The sequence below is a fragment of the Anomaloglossus baeobatrachus genome, chromosome 6 (genome assembly GCF_048569485.1).
Source record: "Anomaloglossus baeobatrachus isolate aAnoBae1 chromosome 6, aAnoBae1.hap1, whole genome shotgun sequence".
Classification (NCBI taxonomy): Eukaryota; Metazoa; Chordata; class Amphibia; order Anura; family Aromobatidae; genus Anomaloglossus; species Anomaloglossus baeobatrachus.
This window is the reverse complement of record NC_134358.1, coordinates 581,943,256-581,963,413: the sequence shown is the minus strand read 5'-3', so window position 1 is coordinate 581,963,413 and position 20,158 is coordinate 581,943,256. Positions and strand designations below refer to the sequence as shown.

At 49.1% G+C, this 20,158-nt stretch overlaps 1 protein-coding gene and 1 pseudogene across 1 annotated transcript in view; one reads left to right on the top strand and one right to left on the bottom strand.

The window, feature by feature from the left end:
* The first annotated feature begins 5,698 nt into the window (after positions 1-5,698).
* Positions 5,699-20,158, top strand: part of LOC142244661 (regenerating islet-derived protein 4-like) — a 64,704-nt gene continuing 50,244 nt past the window's right edge. Inside the window, exon 1 of the mRNA XM_075316935.1 lies at positions 5,699-5,730. The gene's annotated coding sequence lies outside the window, so the exon portion shown is untranslated. The remainder of the gene's footprint in view (positions 5,731-20,158) is intronic.
* Positions 7,854-20,158, bottom strand: part of LOC142243994 (RNA-binding protein FXR1 pseudogene) — a 29,825-nt pseudogene continuing 17,520 nt past the window's right edge.

Sequence of the window (20,158 nt, the reverse complement as noted above, 5' to 3'; positions counted from 1 at the left end):
GGGATTCACAAGTAAAATTTAAGCAGAGCCTGATCGCATTAATTGAAAAATATAATATTACCAGTTATGTATATTGGATTTTATGACAGGGTGTTGATCCAGGGAACTAGTCTGATTGCCGTATGTGGAGTCAGGAAGGAATTTTTTTCCCCATTGGAGCTTATTTGACACATTGGGTTTTTTTTGCCTTCCTCTGGATCAACATGTTAGGCTACGGGTTGAACTAGATGGACTTAGAGTCTCCCTTCAACCTTAAAACTATGATACTATGATACTATGTAATTAAATGTTAAGTTTTAGTCCCTGCTATGGCAACATGAGGCATCACATGACCCGTTGCTACCATGGAAACCATCGGCTCCCCATGATCATGTCACGGTGCCTCCAATGGCGGCAGGGAAAGGCGTGTTCGTTGCTGCGGCGATTTAAATTGCACTGTCAGTATTTGACAGTGCAATCTAAGGCGTTAACAGGTGCAGGTGGATCATGGATCCAACCGTGCCTGATGGCCGCACATGTCTGCTGGTCAAATCAGCAGTAGTGCATGGATCACCGCCGGCTCACCGCAGCAGCCGGTGGTGATTACCCCTTCATGATTTAGATACCAATACGTTCTCAGTTGTGAAGGGGTTAATGTGTGTGGCCTCAGATGGTAGTAAGAGACTTTGGGCTTGAGCCTGTCAAAGAGAGACAACCATAACAGTACCTCCCCTTTAATGAGAGGCCTCAGAACTCTTAAGACCACACCCCAATGCATAATGAAAAACTCCAAAAATAGAATGGTGGAAAGCACAGGCAATCACATCCCATCTGAAGAGTCCTGCGTGGTTACCCGGAGCATAGGCAGGAGACAGAGGTAACTACATGGGCCTAAAAACGCATCTCCAAAGCGATTACCTATGATTAATGCTGTGGGCGTTAAGCACTGGGGGTGGCTCCAGCCGTAGGGCCTTAGGATCCACAATGTCTGCAACTCGGTAAGGACCGTGGAACCCTGAGCCCGGGACTCCTCATGTGGCCCTCAACTTGGAGTTATTAGAGGACAAGCACACATAGTCATTCACACTCAGGTCTGGACCTGGACGTTAATGACCATGTATGCATAGGCTGGAACTGGGTAACTCCCTAGAAGGACTGACTACAGAGGTATCACTACCCAAATGTATAGCCTTGAACTCAGGAATCATGGCCGCCCTCTTCCAACCACCTTTCCAGGTGCAACACCGAAGTCTAAGATTTACCTGCGAAGAGGGAAAACTATCTCCGTTTGTTTCACAAATGGAGGAAATCATTACACCTGGACCGTATTCGTCAACACGGTCTGGGAGGGGATGTTTTTCAGATAAAGTACTGCATTTAGAAAACTCAGAAAAACTGGCTTTTGATTCGTACACTCAGGCACACCTGAGGAGAGGGAAAGGTATACCAATGTTGTACCGCCATAGGCATAGTCGTCAGCACAGAGGGAAATATGTAGAAAATATAAACGCTCTGATCGCCTTCCTCCAAACGACCAGGGGAGCGCATCTTCTTGGGAGGAGAAACCTGTTTGGAGCGAGATGACCAAACCCCAATAAAGTGACCCACAAGTCCCCAATAAAAACAGGCCACTATCCCACAGCAAATGACAGGCAACATAACATGAGAGATGACCCCCCCACCTGCATGGGTTTGTCCACATAGTCCTGGGGGACCTACTCCTGAAGAAGGACTAAAGCCGAGCAGACAAGCCTCTGACAAACTGACCCCTGAGAGCCGGATCGTTCTATTTGGTGTCTGTGGCCCATCTCCTAACCTGAGAGCAGTACTCCTCCATCGGCTGTGCCCCCTGCTGGAGATTATGAACATTGGAATCCGCCAGAGAGATGCCATCAGAGTTGCCGTAGACCAAGGCCACGAAAAAACTCATCTACTGACCGAATTGCCCGAGAATCAGTTGGTAGACAGAAAGCCCAAGACTGGAGACAACGATCCACACTCATTCCCCGAAGAATGGGGACAGAGTCCTCAAAAACCCTGAACCTAGCCCAAGCTCCAGAAAACCTATCAGGGAGCGCAACTTGAGGTTCAGGATGGGACTGGGCTGCAAGTAACAGGCCCAAGATGTGCTGCAGCTGCTACACCACCTGAGTGTGCAGATGCCCATACTCCTGCATGAGGGTCTGCAACAGATATGCCAAATCTGTAGCTTGAGCCATAAGGGCACATAAAAAGGGTATTGGCCGGTTATTATGTCATGCCGGAAGATAGGATGTGATGGGAAAGGGACTCCTGAGTTGACTCTCAACCCAGACGTACACGTGATAGTAGGGAGGTCTGTGCCCCCAGCATTTCCCTATCTCCTATATAGGCCCTGGTGTAACTCCCTCCACACGCACCACCCAAACAGACAGACAGCGTCAGTAGTCACAACCCCACAATGGACACACCAAAGTGGGGTGCAGTACAATTAAAGTACAATACACCACTTCTACACACACAAGGGAAAACACAAATAATAAACAGGAGGTAAATAAGGAAGGAGAGAAGTTACAAATGACGGTAAATTTCATACAACTTACAACAGACAGCAGCTCAAACACAACCTTCACGCTTCTGGCCAAGCTCCACAATGAATTCTAAATAACCAACACCCTCTGCTGGAAGCAGAGGGTATTTATGTAGGTTGGGAGTGGTTATCAGCGGATACAGCGAATATGGTAATAAGACACTCTTGGCCTGAGCCTGTCAGAGGGAGATGACCATGACAAAGATCCTATCTGTAGCCACCACTAGGAGGAGCTCCCTGTATACAGAGATACATGATAAGATCCTATCTGCAGTCTCCACTAGCGGGAGCTCCCTGTATACAGATATACAGTACAGACCAAAAATTTGGACACACATTCTCATTCAAAGAGTTTTCTTTATTTTCATGACTCTGAAAATTGTATATTCACATTGAAGGCATCAAAACTATGAATTATCACATGTGGAATGAAATACTTAACAAAAAAGGGTGAAACAACTGAAAATATGTCTTATATTCTAGGTTCTTCAAAGTAGTCACCTTGTGCTTTGATTACTGCTTTGCACACTCTTGGCATTCTCTTGATGAGCTTCAAGAGGTAGTCACCGGAAATGGTTTTCACTTCACAGGTGCGCCCTGCCAGGTTTAATAAGTGGGATTTCTTGCCTTATAAATGGGGATGGTACCATCAGTTGTGTTGTGCAGAAGTCTGGTGGATACACAGCTTATAGTCCTACTAAATAGACTGTTAGCTGCTTTTTTCTTGCCATAATACAAATTCTAAGTAAAGAAAAATGAGTGGCCATCATTACTTTAAGAAATAAAGGTCAGTCAGTCTGAACAATTGGGAAAACTTTGAAAGTGTCTCCAAGTGCAGTGGCAAAAACTATCAAACGCTACAAAGAAACTGGCTCACATGAGGACCGCCCCAGGAAAGGAAGACCAAGAGTCACCTCTGCTGCGGAGGATAAGTTTATCCGAGTCACCAGCCTCAGAAATCGCAGGTTAACAGCAGCTCAGATTAGAGACCAGGTCAATGCCACACAGAGTTCTAGCAGCAGACACATCTCTAGAACAACTGTTAGGAGGAGACTTTGTGCAGCAGGCCTTCATGGTAAAATAGCTGCTAGGAAACCATTGCTAAGGACAGGCAACAAGCAGAAGAGACTTGTTTGGGCTAAAGAACACAAGGAATGGACATTAGACCAGTGGAAATCTCTGCTTTGGTCTGATGAGTCCAAATTTGAGATCTTTGGATCCAACCACCGTGTCTTTGTGCAACATAGAAAAGGTGAACGAATGGACTCTGCATGCCTGGTTCCCACAGTGAAGCGTGGAGGAGGAGGTGTGATGGTGTGGGGGTGCTTTGCTGATGACACTGTTGGGGATTTATTCAAAATTGAAGGCATACAGAACCAGCATGGCTACCACAGCATCTTGCAGCGGCGTGCTATCCCATCCGGTTTGTGTTTAGTTGGACCATCATTTATTTTTCAACAGGACAATGACCCCAAACACACCTCCAGGCTGTGTAAGGGCTATCTGACTAAGAAGGAGAGTGATGGGGGCTACGCCAGATGACCTGGCCTCCACAGTCACCAGACCTGAACCCAATCCAGATGGTTTGGCGTGAGCTGGACCGCAGAGGGAAGGCAAAAGGGCCAACAAGTGCTAAGCATCTCTGGGAAGTCCTTCAAGACTGTTGGAAAACCATTTCCGGTGACTACCTCTTGAAGCTCATCAAGAGAATGCCAAGAGTGTGCAAAGCAGTAATCAAAGCAAAAGGTGGCGACTGTGAAGAACCTAGAATATAAGACATATTTTCAGTTGTTTCACACTTTTTTGTTAACCCATTACTTGCCAAATTAGCAATTTTCATTTTTTTATTAAATGACAGATTTTTAATGATTTGGGTCCTAATGAATCAGAAGCATAATTTGCAAAATTTTGAAAAAACCTCGAAAATAGGTGTTTTGAAGCTCTCTGGGTGGAAGAATATTCAATTAAAAATGACAATGACATGATTTCCTGCTTTGAGAACATTCTTTTTACAAACTCAACTCAAACAATTGGACCTAATTATAAAATCTTAGTTGCTAGAAGCAAAAGATTAGGCGTCCCAAAAAAAGGACATTGGTAGATAATAGGTTAAGTATTTCACTCCACATGTGATAATTCATAGTTTTGATGCCTTCAATGTGAATCTACAATTTTCAGAGTCATGAAAATAAAGACAACTCTTTGAATGAGAAGGTGTGTCCAAACATTTGGTCTGTACTGTACATGATGACATTCTGCCTGCAGTCACCACTAGGGGGCGCTCCCTGTATACAGAGATATGCCCCTGGAGACACTTCTATCTGTGGCCTGGAGAGATGGTTCTGCCTGTGGCCTCAGGAGATGTTTTCTCAGTGGCTCCTGGATACAGATCTACCTGTGGCCCCTGGAGATGGTTCTCTTTGTGGCTTCTAGATATGGTTCTACCTGTGACCTCTGGATACACTTCTTCCTGAGGCTTTGGAGACGGTTCTACTTGTAGTCTATAGGTACTGTTCTACCTGTGGCCCTTGGAGATGGTTTTACCTGTGGCTCCTGGAGACACTCCTACTGTGGACCCTGAAGATGGTTTCACCTGTGGCCCCTGAATACGGTTCCACATGGAGACGATTCTACATATGGCCCCTGGGAAAGGTTCTACCTGTGGCTCCTGGAGACGGTTCTACCTTTGACCCTGGAGACATCTCTACCTGTGGCCCCTGGAGACAGTTCTACCTTTGACCCTGGAGACATCTCTACCTGTGGCTCCTGGAGACGGTTGCATCTGAGGGCGTCCATGATGAGGGATGATGGGCGGCTGAAGCCGATGATCTGACTTGTAGACCTTGTCCTTTGGAGATGACTCTACACCCGGGTAGAGCGGACTCTTCTCCCGGGATCTATGACACCACCTAATGGCTAAGGAGCAGCCTATCCTCTCCCATAACAGCAGGGTCCCGGCCCCAGCAGTCTCCTCATAATCACTTATCAGTGTTATATTACTGGGTGGTGGCACCAGTATGGTGTGAGGCCATCACTGGGTGCGGATCCTCCAGATATCACACGCGACACACAGCAATAAAGATTTATGATGACCACAAACAAGTCCTTGCCCTGTAGATGGCTATAAAGGAGAGCAGCACCCGCCTCTACACAACGCTCTGCACCCTCGCCCCGTCAGACTGGTAAGATGGTGCCTACAGCATTACTGTCACCTTTTCACACCTCACTGCACACTCCACTTACTGACACATTCTCATCTCCATCTCCACTTACTGACACACTCTCATCTCCATCTCCACTTACTGACACACTCTCATCTCCATCTCCACTTACTGACACATTCTCATCTCCATCTCCAGTTACTGACACACTCTCATCTCCATCTCCACTTACTGACACACTCTCATCTCCATCTCCAGTTACTGACACACTCATCTCCATCTCCACTTACTGACACATTCTCATCTCCATCTCCACTTACTGACACACTCTCATCTCCATCTCCAGTTACTGACACACTCATCTCCATCTCCACTTACTGACACATTCTCATCTCCATCTCCACTTACTGACACACTCTCATCTCCATCTCCACTTACTGACACACTCTCATCTCCATCTCCACTTACTGACACATTCTCATCTCCATCTCCAGTTACTGACACATTCTCATCTCCATCTCCAGTTACTGACACACTCATCTCCATCTCCACTTACTGACACATTCTCATCTCCATCTCCACTTACTGACACACTCTCATCTCCATCTCCACTTACTGACACATTCTCATCTCCATCTCCACTTACTGACACACTCATCTCCATCTCCAGTTACTGACACATTCTCATCTCCACTTACTGACACACTCTCATCTCCATCTCCAGTTACTGACACATTCTCATCTCCATCTCCACTTACTGACACACTCTCATCTCCATCTCCACTTACTGACACACTCTCATCTCCATCTCCAGTTACTGACACACTCTCATCTCCATCTCCACTTACTGACACACTCTCATCTCCATCTCCACTTACTGACACACTCTCATCTCCATCTCCACTTACTGACACACTCTCATCTCCATCTCCACTTACTGACACACTCTCATCTCCATCTCCAGTTACTGACACACTCTCATCTCCATCTCCACTTACTGACACATTCTCATCTCCATCTCCAGTTACTGACACATTCTCATCTCCATCTCCAGTTACTGACACATTCTCATCTCCATCTCCAGTTACTGACACATTCTCATCTCCATCTCCAGTTACTGACACATTCTCATCTCCATCTCCAGTTACTGACACATTCTCATCTCCATCTCCAGTTACTGACACATTCTCATCTCCATCTCCAGTTACTGACACATTCTCATCTCCATCTCCACTTACTGACACACTCTCATCTCCATCTCCACTTACTGACACACTCTCATCTATATCTCCACTTACTGACACATTCTCATCTCCATCTCCACTTACTGACACACTCTCATCTATATCTCCACTTACTGACACACTCTCATCTCCATCTCCACTTACTGACACACTCATCTCCATCTCCACTTACTGACACACTCTCATCTATATCTCCACTTACTGACACACTCTCATCTATATCTCCACTTACTGACACATTCTCATCTCCATCTCCACTTACTGACACATTCTCATCTCCATCTCCACTTACTGACACATTCTCATCTCCATCTCCAGTTACTGACACATTCTCATCTCCATCTCCAGTTACTGACACATTCTCATCTCCATCTCCACTTACTGACACATTCTCATCTCCATCTCCACTTACTGACACACTCATCTCCATCTCCACTTACTGACACACTCTCATCTCCATCTCCACTTACTGACACATTCTCATCTCCATCTCCACTTACTGACACATTCTCATCTCCATCTCCACTTACTGACACATTCTCATCTCCATCTCCACTTACTGACACATTCTCATCTCCATCTCCACTTACTGACACATTCTCATCTCCATCTCCACTTACTGACACACTCTCATCTATATCTCCACTTACTGACACACTCTCATCTCCATCTCCACTTACTGACACACTCTCATCTCCATCTCCACTTACTGACACACTCTCATCTCCATCTCCACTTACTGACACACTCTCATCTCCATCTCCACTTACTGACACACTCTCATCTCCATCTCCACTTACTGACACACTCTCATCTCCATCTCCACTTACTGACACATTCTCATCTCCATCTCCACTTACTGACACACTCTCATCTCCATCTCCACTTACTGACACACTCTCATCTCCATCTCCACTTACTGACACACTCATCTCCATCTCCACTTACTGACACATTCTCATCTCCATCTCCAGTTACTGACACATTCTCATCTCCATCTCCAGTTACTGACACACTCTCATCTCCATCTCCACTTACTGACACATTCTCATCTCCATCTCCACTTACTGACACACTCTCATCTCCATCTCCACTTACTGACACACTCTCATCTCCATCTCCACTTACTGACACATTCTCATCTCCATCTCCACTTACTGACACATTCTCATCTCCATCTCCACTTACTGACACATTCTCATCTCCATCTCCACTTACTGACACACTCTCATCTATATCTCCACTTACTGACACATTCTCATCTCCATCTCCACTTACTGACACATTCTCATCTCCATCTCCACTTACTGACACATTCTCATCTCCATCTCCACTTACTGACACACTCTCATCTCCATCTCCACTTGCTGACACATGCTCATCACCCCTTACAAACACACTCTCATCTCCACCTAATCTACACTTACTGACACTCCAGTCTATAGGTATATATATATTATTCCTGTCATTATACTGAGCTTGTTTTGGATGCTGGATCTCCTGTCACTTGTTCATGGGTTGTGTGATCCATGTTAGAGGCACTTTGCACACTACGATATTGGAGGTGCGATGTCGGTGGGGTCAAATTGAAAGTGCCGCACATCCGGCGTCGCAGGCGATATCGTAGTGTGTAAAGCCTTTTTGATACGCTTAACAAGCGCAAAATCGTCGTAATCGTTTCATCGGTGCAGCCTCGGTCATTTCCGTAATTTGGAAATGACCGATGTTACGATGTTGTTCCTTGTTCCTGCGGCAGCGCACATCGCTGTGTGTGACATCGCTGTGTGTGACATCGCTGTGTGTGACATCGCTGTGTGTGACATCGCTGTGTGTGACATCGCTGTGTGTGACATCGCTGTGTGTGACATTGCTGTGTGTGACATCGCTGTGTGTGACATCGCTGTGTGTGGCATCGCTGTGTATGACATTGCTGTGTATGACATTGCTGTGTATGACATTGCTGTGTGTGACATTGCTGTGTGTGACATCGCTGTGTGTGACATTGCTGTGTGTGACATCGCTGTGTGTGACATCGCTGTGTGTGACATTGCTGTGTGTGACATCGCTGTGTGTGACATTGCTGTGTATGACATTGCTGTGTATGACATTGCTGTGTATGACATTGCTGTGTATGACATCGCTGTGTGTGACATTGCTGTGTATGACATTGCTGTGTGTGACATCGCTGTGTGTGACATTGCTGTGTGTGACATTGCTGTGTATGACATTGCTGTGTATGACATTGCTGTGTATGACAGTATGAAGCCGCAGGAGCGAGGAACATCGCCTTACCTGCGTCCCGGCTGCAATGCGGAAGGAAGGAGGTGGGCAGGATGTTTACGTCCCGCTCATCTCCACCCCTCCGCTTCTATTGGCCGCCTGCCGTGTGATGCCGCTGTGACGCCACACGACCCGCCCCTTAATAAGGAGGCAGGTCGCCGGTCAGAGTGACGATGCAGGGCAGGTGAGTGCATGTGAAGCTGCCGTAGCGATAATGTTCACTACGCCAGCTATCACAAGATATCGCACCTGCGTCGGGGGCGGGGACTATCGCACTCGGCATCGCAGCATCGGCTTGCGATGTCATAGTGTGCAAAGTGCCCCTTAGGCCCGTTTCACACGTCAGTGAAAAACAGTGACGTTTTTCACTGGCGTGTAAAACACGCACATGTCCCTCCGTGTGCCGTGATTCACGGCACACGTGGGTTGTCTAAGTGCAATCCAGGCTCCGTTCTCCGTGGCCCGTGATTGCACTTAGAAATCAACTCACCTGCACCCGCTCCTGCTCTCCATGGTGCTGATCGCTCCCGCGGTGCAGCATCCGGCCGGCCCTGACCCCTGCAGCAGCTGCTTCCGGGTCGGCTGTGTCGTGCATCATGAATATGCGCGACAGTAATGAGCCGGCTCAGAAGCAGCAGGCTGCACGGGCTGCAGAGAGCGCCGCTGAAGCCGGGTGAGTAAAAATGTTTTTTATTTTAAAATCACATTTTTTTCTGGCACGTGTTTCACGGACCACACCACTGCGTGGTCCGTGGGACATCAGTGATGTCAGAAAAAAATCGACATGTCTCCGTGCGGCAATCACGCACACGCGTGAACCCTGCACGGAGACACGTGCAGCGAAAAATCACTGATGTGTGCGCAGACCCTTCATTATAATGCGTCTGCGTATGTCAGTGATTCTGGTACGTTTAAAAAAAAAGCACAAACCAGAATCACTGACGTGTGAAAGGGGCCTTACACGCACCAGAATCACTGACGTGTGAAAGGGGCCTTACACGCACCAGAATCACTGACGTGTGAAAGGGGCCTTATACGTCCCAGAATCACTGACGTGTGAAAGGGGCCTTACACGCACCAGAATCACTGACGTGTGAAAGGGGCCTTACACGCACCAGAATCACTGACGTGTGAAAGGGGCCTTATACGTCCCAGAATCACTGACGTGTGAAAGGGGCCTTATACGTCCCAGAATCACTGACGTGTGAAAGGGGCCTTATACGTCCCAGAATCACTGACGTGTGAAAGGGGCCTTATACGTCCCAGAATCACTGACGTGTGAAAGGGGCCTTAGTGTGATGCATGTTTGTTGTTTGCAACTTATTGCCTCCTGTTGTCTTAATTTAGCTGATTGATTGATTAACAAGTTTAAATTTAGGCCTCACTAAAGGCCCCTTTACACACTGAGACTTACTAGCGATCCGACCTGGCCGGGACCGCTGGAAAGTCGCTGGTGAGCTGTCAAACAGGCAGATCTGGCCAACGACGCAGCAGCGATGCGGACCTGCAGAACGACCTCGCTGGTAGGGAACGCTAGCACGCCTATGGGCTGAGTCGCTAACGATGTCGTTGTAACGGTGTCAAACACACAGATGCATGCTGCACAGCGGGAAACAAAGGACCAAAAAATGGTCCTGAAAGATTTGTAGCGATCAGCGACCTCACAGCGGGGGCCAGGTACTGATGCGTGTCACACACTGCAATGTCGCTGGGGAGGTCGCTATTACCTCACAAAACCAGTGACGTTACAGCGATATCACTAGTGATGCTGCAGTATGTAAAGGGGCCTTAAGGGGAAGCATTTGTGCGGGGGGCATTTGTGCGGGGGGCATTTGTGCAGATTTTATCCAAGCGCTGATTTTTATAAGTGCCCTGCAGTTACACATGGCAGTTACACATGGCAGTTACACATAGCAGTTACACATGGCAGTTACACATGGCAGTTACACATAGCAGTTACACATGGCAGTTACACATGGCAGTTACACATGGCAGTTACACATGGCAGTTGTACATGGCAGTTACACATGGCAGTTGTACATGGCAGTTGTACATGGCAGTTACACATGGCAGTTACACATGGCAGTTACACATGGCAGTTACACATGGCAGTTGTACAGGGCAGGAGATAGATAAGTCATGTAAGACAATCAAACAAACCTGCGGCAACTTCATCTATGCTGCTAAATGTTTTCACAATATGCATTTGTTTGACTGTTTGCTAGCTGATCCAATCCCACATATCTCCCGCTCTTTCACACACCCAGTGCACTCCATCCATATCAGCCCCTCTCTCCTCCCCTCCCCCATGTACAGCTCACATTCTCCATCCATATCAGCCCCTCTCTCCTCCCCTCCCCCATGTACACCTCACATTCTCCATCTATATCAGTCCCTCTCTCCTCCCCTCCCCATGTACAGCTCACATTCTCCATCCATATCAGTCCCTCTCTCCACCCCTCCCCCATGTACAGCTCACATTCTCCATCTATATCAGTCCCTCTCTTCTCCCCTCCCTCATGTACAGCTCACATTCTCCATCCATATCAGTCCCTCTCTCCTCCTCTCCCCCATGTACAGCTAACATTCTCCATCCATATCAGTCCCTCTCTCCTCCCCTCCCCCATGTACAGCTAACATTCTCCATCCATATCAGTCCCTCTCTCCTCCCCTCCCCCATGTACAGCTCACATTCTCCATCTATATCAGTCCCTCTCTCCTCCCCTCTCCTATGTACAGCTCACATTCTCCATCCATATCAGTCCCTCTCTCCTCCCCTCCTCCATGTACAGCTCACATTCTCCATCTATATCAGTCCCTCTCTCCTCCCCTCCTCCATGTACAGCTTACATTCTTCTCCATCCATATCAGTCCCTCTCTCCTCCCCTCCTCCATGTACAGCTCACATTCTCCATCCATATCAGTCCCTCTCTCCTCCCCTACTCCATGTACAGCTCACATTCTCCATCCATATCAGTCCCTCTCTCCTCCCCTACTCCATGTACAGCTCACATTCTCCATCTATATCAGTCCCTCTCTCCTCCCCTCCTCCATGTACAGCTCACATTCTCCATCCATATCTGTCCCTCTCTCCTCCCCTCTCCTATGTACAGCTCACATTCTCCATCCATATCAGTCCCTCTCTCCTCCCCTCCTCCATGTACAGCTCACATTCTCCATCCATATCAGTCCCTCTCTCCTCCCCTCCTCCATGTACAGCTCACATTCTCCATCCATATCAGTCCCTCTCTCCTCCCCTCCTCCATGTACAGCTCACATTCTCCATCTATATCAGTCCCTCTCTCCTCCCCTCCTCCATGTACAGCTCACATTCTCCATCCATATCTGTCCCTCTCTCCTCCCCTCTCCTATGTACAGCTCACATTCTCCATCCATATCAGTCCCTCTCTCCTCCCCTCCTCCATGTACAGCTCACATTCTCCATCTATATCAGTCCCTCTCTCCTCCCCTCCTCCATGTACCGCTCACATTCTCCATCCATCTGTCCCTCTCTCCTCCCCTCCTCCATGTACAGCTCACATTCTCCATCCATATCAGTCCCTCTCTCCTCCCCTTCCCCCATGTACAGCTAACATTCTCCATCCATATCAGTCCCTCTCTCCTCCCCTCTCCTATGTACAGCTCACATTCTCTATCCATATCAGTCCCTCTCTCCTCCCCTCCTCCATGTACAGCTCACAATCTCCATCCATATCAGTCCCTCTCTCCTCCCCTCCCCCATGTACAGCTAACATTCTCCATCTATATCAGTCCCTCTCTCCTCCCCTCTCCTATGTACAGCTCACATTCTCTATCCATATCAGTCCCTCTCTCCTCCCCTCCTCAATGTACAGCTCACATTCTCCATCCATATCAGTCCCTCTCTCCTCCCCTCCCCCATGTACAGCTCACATTCTCCATCCATATCAGTCCCTCTCTCCTCCCCTCCCCCATGTACAGCTCACATTCTCCATCCATATCAGTCCCTCTCTCCTCCCCTCCCCCATGTACAGCTCACATTCTCCATCTATATCAGTCCCTCTCTCCTCCCCTCCCCCACGTACAGCTCACATTCTCCATCTATATCAGTCCCTCTCTCCTCCCCTCCCCCATGTACAGCTAACATTCTCCATCTATATCAGTCCCTCTCTCCTCCCCTCTCCTATGTACAGCTCACATTCTCCATCCATATCAGTCCCTCTCTCTTCCCCTCCCCCATGTACAGCTCACATTCTCCATCCATATCAGTCCCTCTCTCCTCCCCTCCCCCATGTACAGCTCACATTCTCCATCCATATCAGTCCCTCTCTCTCCCCCTCTCCCATGTACATCTCACTTTCTCCATCCATATCTGTCCCTCTCTCCTCCCCTCTCCCATATACAGCTCACATTCGCCATCCATATCTGTCCCTCTCTCCTCCCCTCCCCCATGTACAGCTCACATTCTCCATCTATATCAGTCCCTCTCTCCACCCCTCCCCCATGTACAGCTCACTTTCTCCATCCATATCTGTCCCTCTCTCCTCCGCTCCCCCATGTACAGCTCACATTCTCCATCCATATCAGTCCCTCTCTCCTCCCCTCTCCTATGTACAGTTCACATTCTCCATCCATATCAGTCCCTCTATTCTCCCCACCCCATATACAGCTCACATTCTTCATCTATATCAGCCCCTCTCTCCTCCCCTCCCCCATATAGAGCTCACATTCTCCATCCATATCAGTCCCTCTCTCCTCCCCTCCCCCATGTACAGCTCACATTCTCCATCCATATCAGTCCCTTTCTCTTCCCCTCTCCTATGTACAGCTCACATTCTCCATCCATATTAGTCCCTTTCTCCTCCCCTCTCCTGTGTACAGCTCACATTTTCCATCCATATCAGTCCCTCTCTCCTCCCCTCTCCCATGTACAGCTCACATTCTCCATCCATATCAGTCCCTTTCTCCTCCCCTCTCCTATGTACAGCTCACATTCTCCATCCATATCAGTCCCTCTCTCCTCCCCTCTCCTGTGTACAGCTCACATTCTCCATCCATTTCAGTCCCTCTCTCCTCCCCTCTCCCATGTACAGCTCACATTCTCCATCCATATTAGTCCCTCTCTCCTCCCCACTCCCATGTACAGCTCACATTCTCCATCCATATCAGTCCCTTTCTCCTCCCCTCTCCCATGTACAGTTCACATTCTCCATCTATATCAGTCCATCTCTCCTCCCCTCTCCCATGTACACCTCACATTCCCCATCCATATCTGTCCCTCTCTCCTCCCCTCTCCCATGTACAGCTCACATTCTCCATCCATATCTGTCCCTCTCTCCTCCCCTCCCCCATGTACAGCTCACATTCTCCATCTATATCAGTCCCTCTCTCCACCCCTCTCCTATGTACAGTTCACATTCTCCATCCATATCAGTCCCTCTATTCTCCTCTCCCCCATGTACAGCTCACATTCTCCATCTATATCAGTCCCTCTCTCCTCCCCTCCTCCATGTACATGTCGCGGTCGAGGAGGGGACGCTGCGCTCACCCGCTGCTCGGGTCCGGCTGCTGCTGCTGCTTCGCTTTCTGCTCGGTGGTGGCTCGAGCGGTGGGCCGGATCCCGGGGACTCGAGCGGCGCTCCTCGCCCGTGAGTGAAAAGGGGAATGGTTTTGGGGATTTATTGTCGGTGACGCCACCCACGGTTGTGGTGAGGTTGTGACACCACCGCTGCTCTGGACGGGGATCCCGGGAGCGATGACAGGGAGCAGCTTGGATGTTCTTTTTCCCCTCCGTGGGTAGGGGGGGTTGGTTGTCCCGGGGCCCGGTGAGGGAGGAATGGCAGGTGGGTTACGGGGCCTGGTGAGGTGCAGGGTTGCGGGGACAGCACGGTGCCGCACAGCACGGTGGTACTCACTCAGCCAATAATGAATGCAAAGTCTCCGGTAAAACAAATGGCTGGATGGACGGGTCCCACAGACGGCTGCGGTGGTTCTTCTCCCGGTAGGTTGGCGGTGACTGCCTTTCCCTGCACCTGTGTTATGTTCTCGGTTCTGGTGGCTTCCCACCGGTAACCCGCTCCCCAGCTTGGATGGATGCTGAGGGAGCCCCTTTTGCCCGCAGGCTCTGGCCCTGGGAACTGTAGCCTTGGCGGTGACTGTATTTCCCCTCACGGTTTGAGCTGTTGCCTTCAATCGGGTCTTGACTGCTGGGAAACCCCCGAGGTTCCCTTCGCTAACGGATTTGACCGGTTTTACGGCAACTCCTAGCCTGGTCGGGGTCCGTAGGCCCTGCCGAATGGTGCTGGCTTCTGTTCGCTCCCCGATCCGGTACCGGTGGGCCACCGCCCGTCCCCGGTCCTTACGGTTCACGTCAATCAGCCCCTCCTGCAGACGGTCACCACCGTCTGCCAACCTTGCTGTATGTGCCCAGGCCACGCACCCGGACACGGTCAGTCTGCTCCACTACCACTTCACTCTTCCACTTCAAACCTGAACTCCACTCCTTTTCCCGCCTCCAGGACTGTGAACTCCTCGGTGGGTGGGGCCAACCGCCTGGCTCCATCCCCTGGTGTGGACATCAGCCCCTGGAGGGAGGCAACAAGAATTTTTGTCTGACCTAGATGTGCCTAGCCGGGGTGTGGGGTGTGTTGTTATAGTACCTGTGACGACCTGGCTTGTCCAGGGCACCACATTCCCCCTTAGTAAAATGCAGACCGTCCCCGGGCTGCCCGTCCATCACCGGTTTTATTTTCTTTTAAACTGCAAAAGATAGAAAATGGTAAAAACATGTAAAATCACAACATTTCACAACGGTACGGCTTCCGCTCTTCTCCCACCCAAACAACCTGGCCCTGATGCTGCCCCTAAGAAGTGGGCAGCACCCCTTGACCCCAGTCCAGAACCAAGCTGCCCGAGCGGGTACTGTCTCTTTCAGGGGACCCGCATCTATGGGGACCCCTAAACCCCCGGAGGATCGCCACCGTTTACGGTAGTGGCGGGCCTGGGCCATCCCTTTCCTCCAGGCTCATCCTCCCAAATCAGCCTCTCCGGAGGCGGTAACGGTGTCAAGCCAACAATTATTTACATGCCACTAGTTTGTGGTTGCCCTGCAAGTTCTCGGGCATGTCCGTAAGAAGTTCCTTACGCAACGGTTGCAGAAAGTCCCTACGGGGACTAGTTGCCGGCAACGGCCGGTTCAATCACGGTTCCAATCAGATAAACTTCGGTTGATCAATCTTATCATTCAAACTTCTTTAACTCTACTGGTGGTCCCAACGGGGACAACTTGCAGCGGGGCCCCGCTGCCATCACTCTGACTCTTCCGCTGAAGTGGCCTCATCCTCTGCTACTAACATTTCGAACATGCAGTGACAGGCCTGTTGGGAGAGGGGTGCCCGGTATCCATTTCCACCGGTGCGCGGGCTATAGAGAACCACCGGCCCTCCTTCGTAGCGGAGACGCTCACTCGCCTTCTTGAACTCAGAGGTGGGCTCGGCGCCGGGGCCGGAGTCATTATCAATTGTCACTGCGCCAGGCGGGTTGCCGCCAGCTGCCGCAGTCTCCGGGTTTCCGGCACTCAGCACGTCAGGTTCTACTGTGGTAGCACGGGGCAGCAGGTCAGGTCGGTCAACACTGAGGCGCCCCATGGGTAATGACAGGGACGATATGAGGGCCGAGATCGGACCGGGCCCCCCAGCCGCAGTGGCCGATCCCTGTGGGACATGGAGGCGTGGGTCACTCGCCGGCTCCATCACGTCGGCTCCCATCTCATACATCGGGGTAGTCGCAACCAGCTTTTCCACCTCATTGGCCCACTGCTCCATCATGAGGTATATCTGATTCTGTTGGCGTTGGTTGAATTCAATTACTCTGGCTTTCATCCACGCCACGGTCTCGGACTTGGGCACAGAACCTGGCGCGATCCCTGTCGGGGCCTCTGATACATCTTTGTTAAGGGGCCGCGTGTTGTGAATGTTAGTTATGTCTTGGCTGCTGGGAGGCTCCCTCTGGTGGCCAGGAAGGGTTTGGACAGAGACCAGGTGGGTTGTGCAGTGGGTGTTTCCTTTCCTAACTCTCTGCTTATTTAAGTCCTGGTCTGATTGCAGGCTGTTGCCGGATATCAGTTGTTCTTTGTATCTCCAGCCTGCTTAATCCTGCTCTACTCAACATCTTCCCCAGATAAGTGCTTGCTCTTTATTTATTGTCTGGTTCTTTTGCTTATCTGGGTTTGTCATTTGCTGTGGTTGGTTTCAGTTTATTTCCTTCCAGGGATTTTCCCCCTCAGTGGATTGTTGGGGAACTCCCTGCAGTTCTGTGTGGAGTATAGCTCCTTTGAGTCCATGTGTTTGTGGCTTGTTGAATTTGTTATAATTCTTGTTTTCTGTTCATTGGTATGACAAGGGCACCTGGTATAGGACGGAGTTCAGATCGAGCGATCTGAGGGCCTTTTTGTATTATCAGGAAGTTGGTATTTTGCAGGGTTTTTCTCTGGCCACCATCAGTCCCTTTCCTGTCCTTTCCTATTTTAGTCAGCGGGGGCCTCACCTTTTGCAAATCCTGTCATCTACCTGTGTATTGTGTTTTCCTATATCACCGCAGTCTTTGAATGTGGGGGGGCTTGCTATTCTTGTCTATTTTCTGAGGCAGAGAGTTATTCATCTTTCCTTCCTTTAGGATAGTTAGTTCTCCGGCTGGGTTCGCGGTGCACAGGATGTTAGTTCACCCCTCGGCTACTTCTAGTTGTGTTGGTTAGTAAGGGGATGGCGGCCAGATTAGTTGCCAAGGCTCTTGTCACCTTTTTGCCAATGATTTGTGGTGATCTTCCATGGTTCCGGATCATAACAGTAGAACCGGCCAAACAAATTTAAAGGGTACTCTTAAGAAGGAAAAAAAAAAAAAAGCTGCTGAGAAATTTTATTTTTTTTTTTGGTGTTTTTCCTCTTCTTCTTTGGGTTCTGTGGAAGATTTCTTTTATCTAGCATGGATGAATTGGGTGAGCGTGTTGCTCATCTTGATGCTAAGGTTCGTCGTATAGAGTCTTATCTTGCACAGACTCCCCTTGCAGAGTCTAAAATTCCCGTTCCTGAATTTTTTTCGGGAGATAGGTCGAGATTTTTGAGCTTCAGGAATAATTGTAAATTATTTTTTGACCTGCACCCTAAGTCCTCAGGGAATCCCATACAGCAGGTTAAGATTGTCATCTCCTTGCTGCGTGGTGACCCTCAGGACTGGGCCTTCTCTTTAGCGTCTGATGATCCGATTCTCAGTGATGTGGACTCCTTTTTTCAAGCCTTGGGATTATTATATGACGAACCCAATATTGTGGACCAAGCTGAAAAGGTCTTGTTGTCCTTAACTCAGGGTTTGGATTCTGCAGAAACGTTTTGTCAGAAATTTCGTAAGTGGGCGGTCCTTACCAAATGGAATGATGATGCGCTTGCGGCTCTTTTTCGCAAGGGTATTGCGGATGCTGTGAAGGATGTAATGGTGGGATTTCCCGTCCCTTCTGGTCTTGATGCCTCTATGACCTTGGCCATTCAGATTGATAGGCGTTTACGTGAGCGCAGGAAGATACCTGCTGGTTTTGTGCCTGTGGAACAGCCTTTGGAGCCTATGGAGTGTGATGGGGTCCTTTCTCATGCTAGTCGGCAGGGGTTCAGACGGAAGAATAGACTGTGCTTCTATCGTGGAGACTCTTTTCATAACATCTCTGTCTGCCCTAAACGTGAAAGGAGATTGGCTACTTCTGTTACTGTGGGTTCTTTGCAACCAAAGTTTCTTTTGTCTGTCACATTGATTTGCTCATTGTCTTTATTTTCTGCATTTGCCTTTGTGGACTCAGGGGCAGCACTCAATTTGATGGATTTTGGGTTTGCTAGGGATTGTGGTTTTCCCATGGTTCCTTTGCAAACTCCTATTCCTTTAAGGGGTATTGATGCTACCCCTTTGGCAGAACATAAACCCCAATTTTGGACCCAGGTGCCTATGAGAGTTGCACCAGCGCATCAGGAAACTTGTACATTTTTAGTATTGCATAATCTACAGGATACCTTGGTACTGGGATTTCCGTGGTTGCAGACCCATAATCCGGTTCTTGACTGGAGATCCTTGTCGGTAGCTAGTTGGGGTTGTCAAGGTGTGCATCAGGACCTTTCCGTGTCATCCACGTCTGCTCAGGCAGTTGATGTTCCGGCTTTCTTGTCTGATTTCCGTGATGTATTTAATGACCAGGAATCTGATTCTCTGCCCCCACACCGGGACTGTGACTGTGCCATTGAGTTGGTGCCCGGTTGTAAATTTCCCAAGGGGCGGATTTTCAACTTGTCTGTGCCCGAACATGATGCCATGCGGTCATACATCAGGGAATCATTGGAGAAGGGGCACATTCGGCCCTCATCTTCTCCTTTGGGTGCCGGCTTCTTCTTTGTTGCTAAGAAAGATGGGTCGTTGAGGCCTTGTATTGATTACCGTCTTCTTAATAAAATTACAGTCAAATATCAGTACCCTTTGCCTCTGATGTCTGATCTGTTCTCTAGAGTGAAGAGTGCCAAATGGTTTACGAAACTGGATCTCAAGGGTGCGTATAATCTCATCCGTATTAAGGAGGGTGATGAATGGAAGACGGCTTTTAATACTCCTGAGGGGCATTTTGAGTACCTAGTGAGCCTTTTGGGCTCACTAATGCACCCTCCGTCTTCCAGGCCTTCATGAATGATATTTTTCGGGACCTTATTGGTAAATTTTTGATTGTTTATTTGGATGACATCTTGATTTTTTCTGATTAGGACTCTCATGTGGGGTAAGTACGGGAGGTTTTTCAGATACTTAAGGATAATGCACTGTACGTTAAGGGGTCAAAGTGCCTCTTTGGGGTGCAAAGGATTTCCTTTTTGGGCTTCATCCTGTCTCCCTCCGCTATTGAAATGGACCCGGTTAAGGTTCAGGCT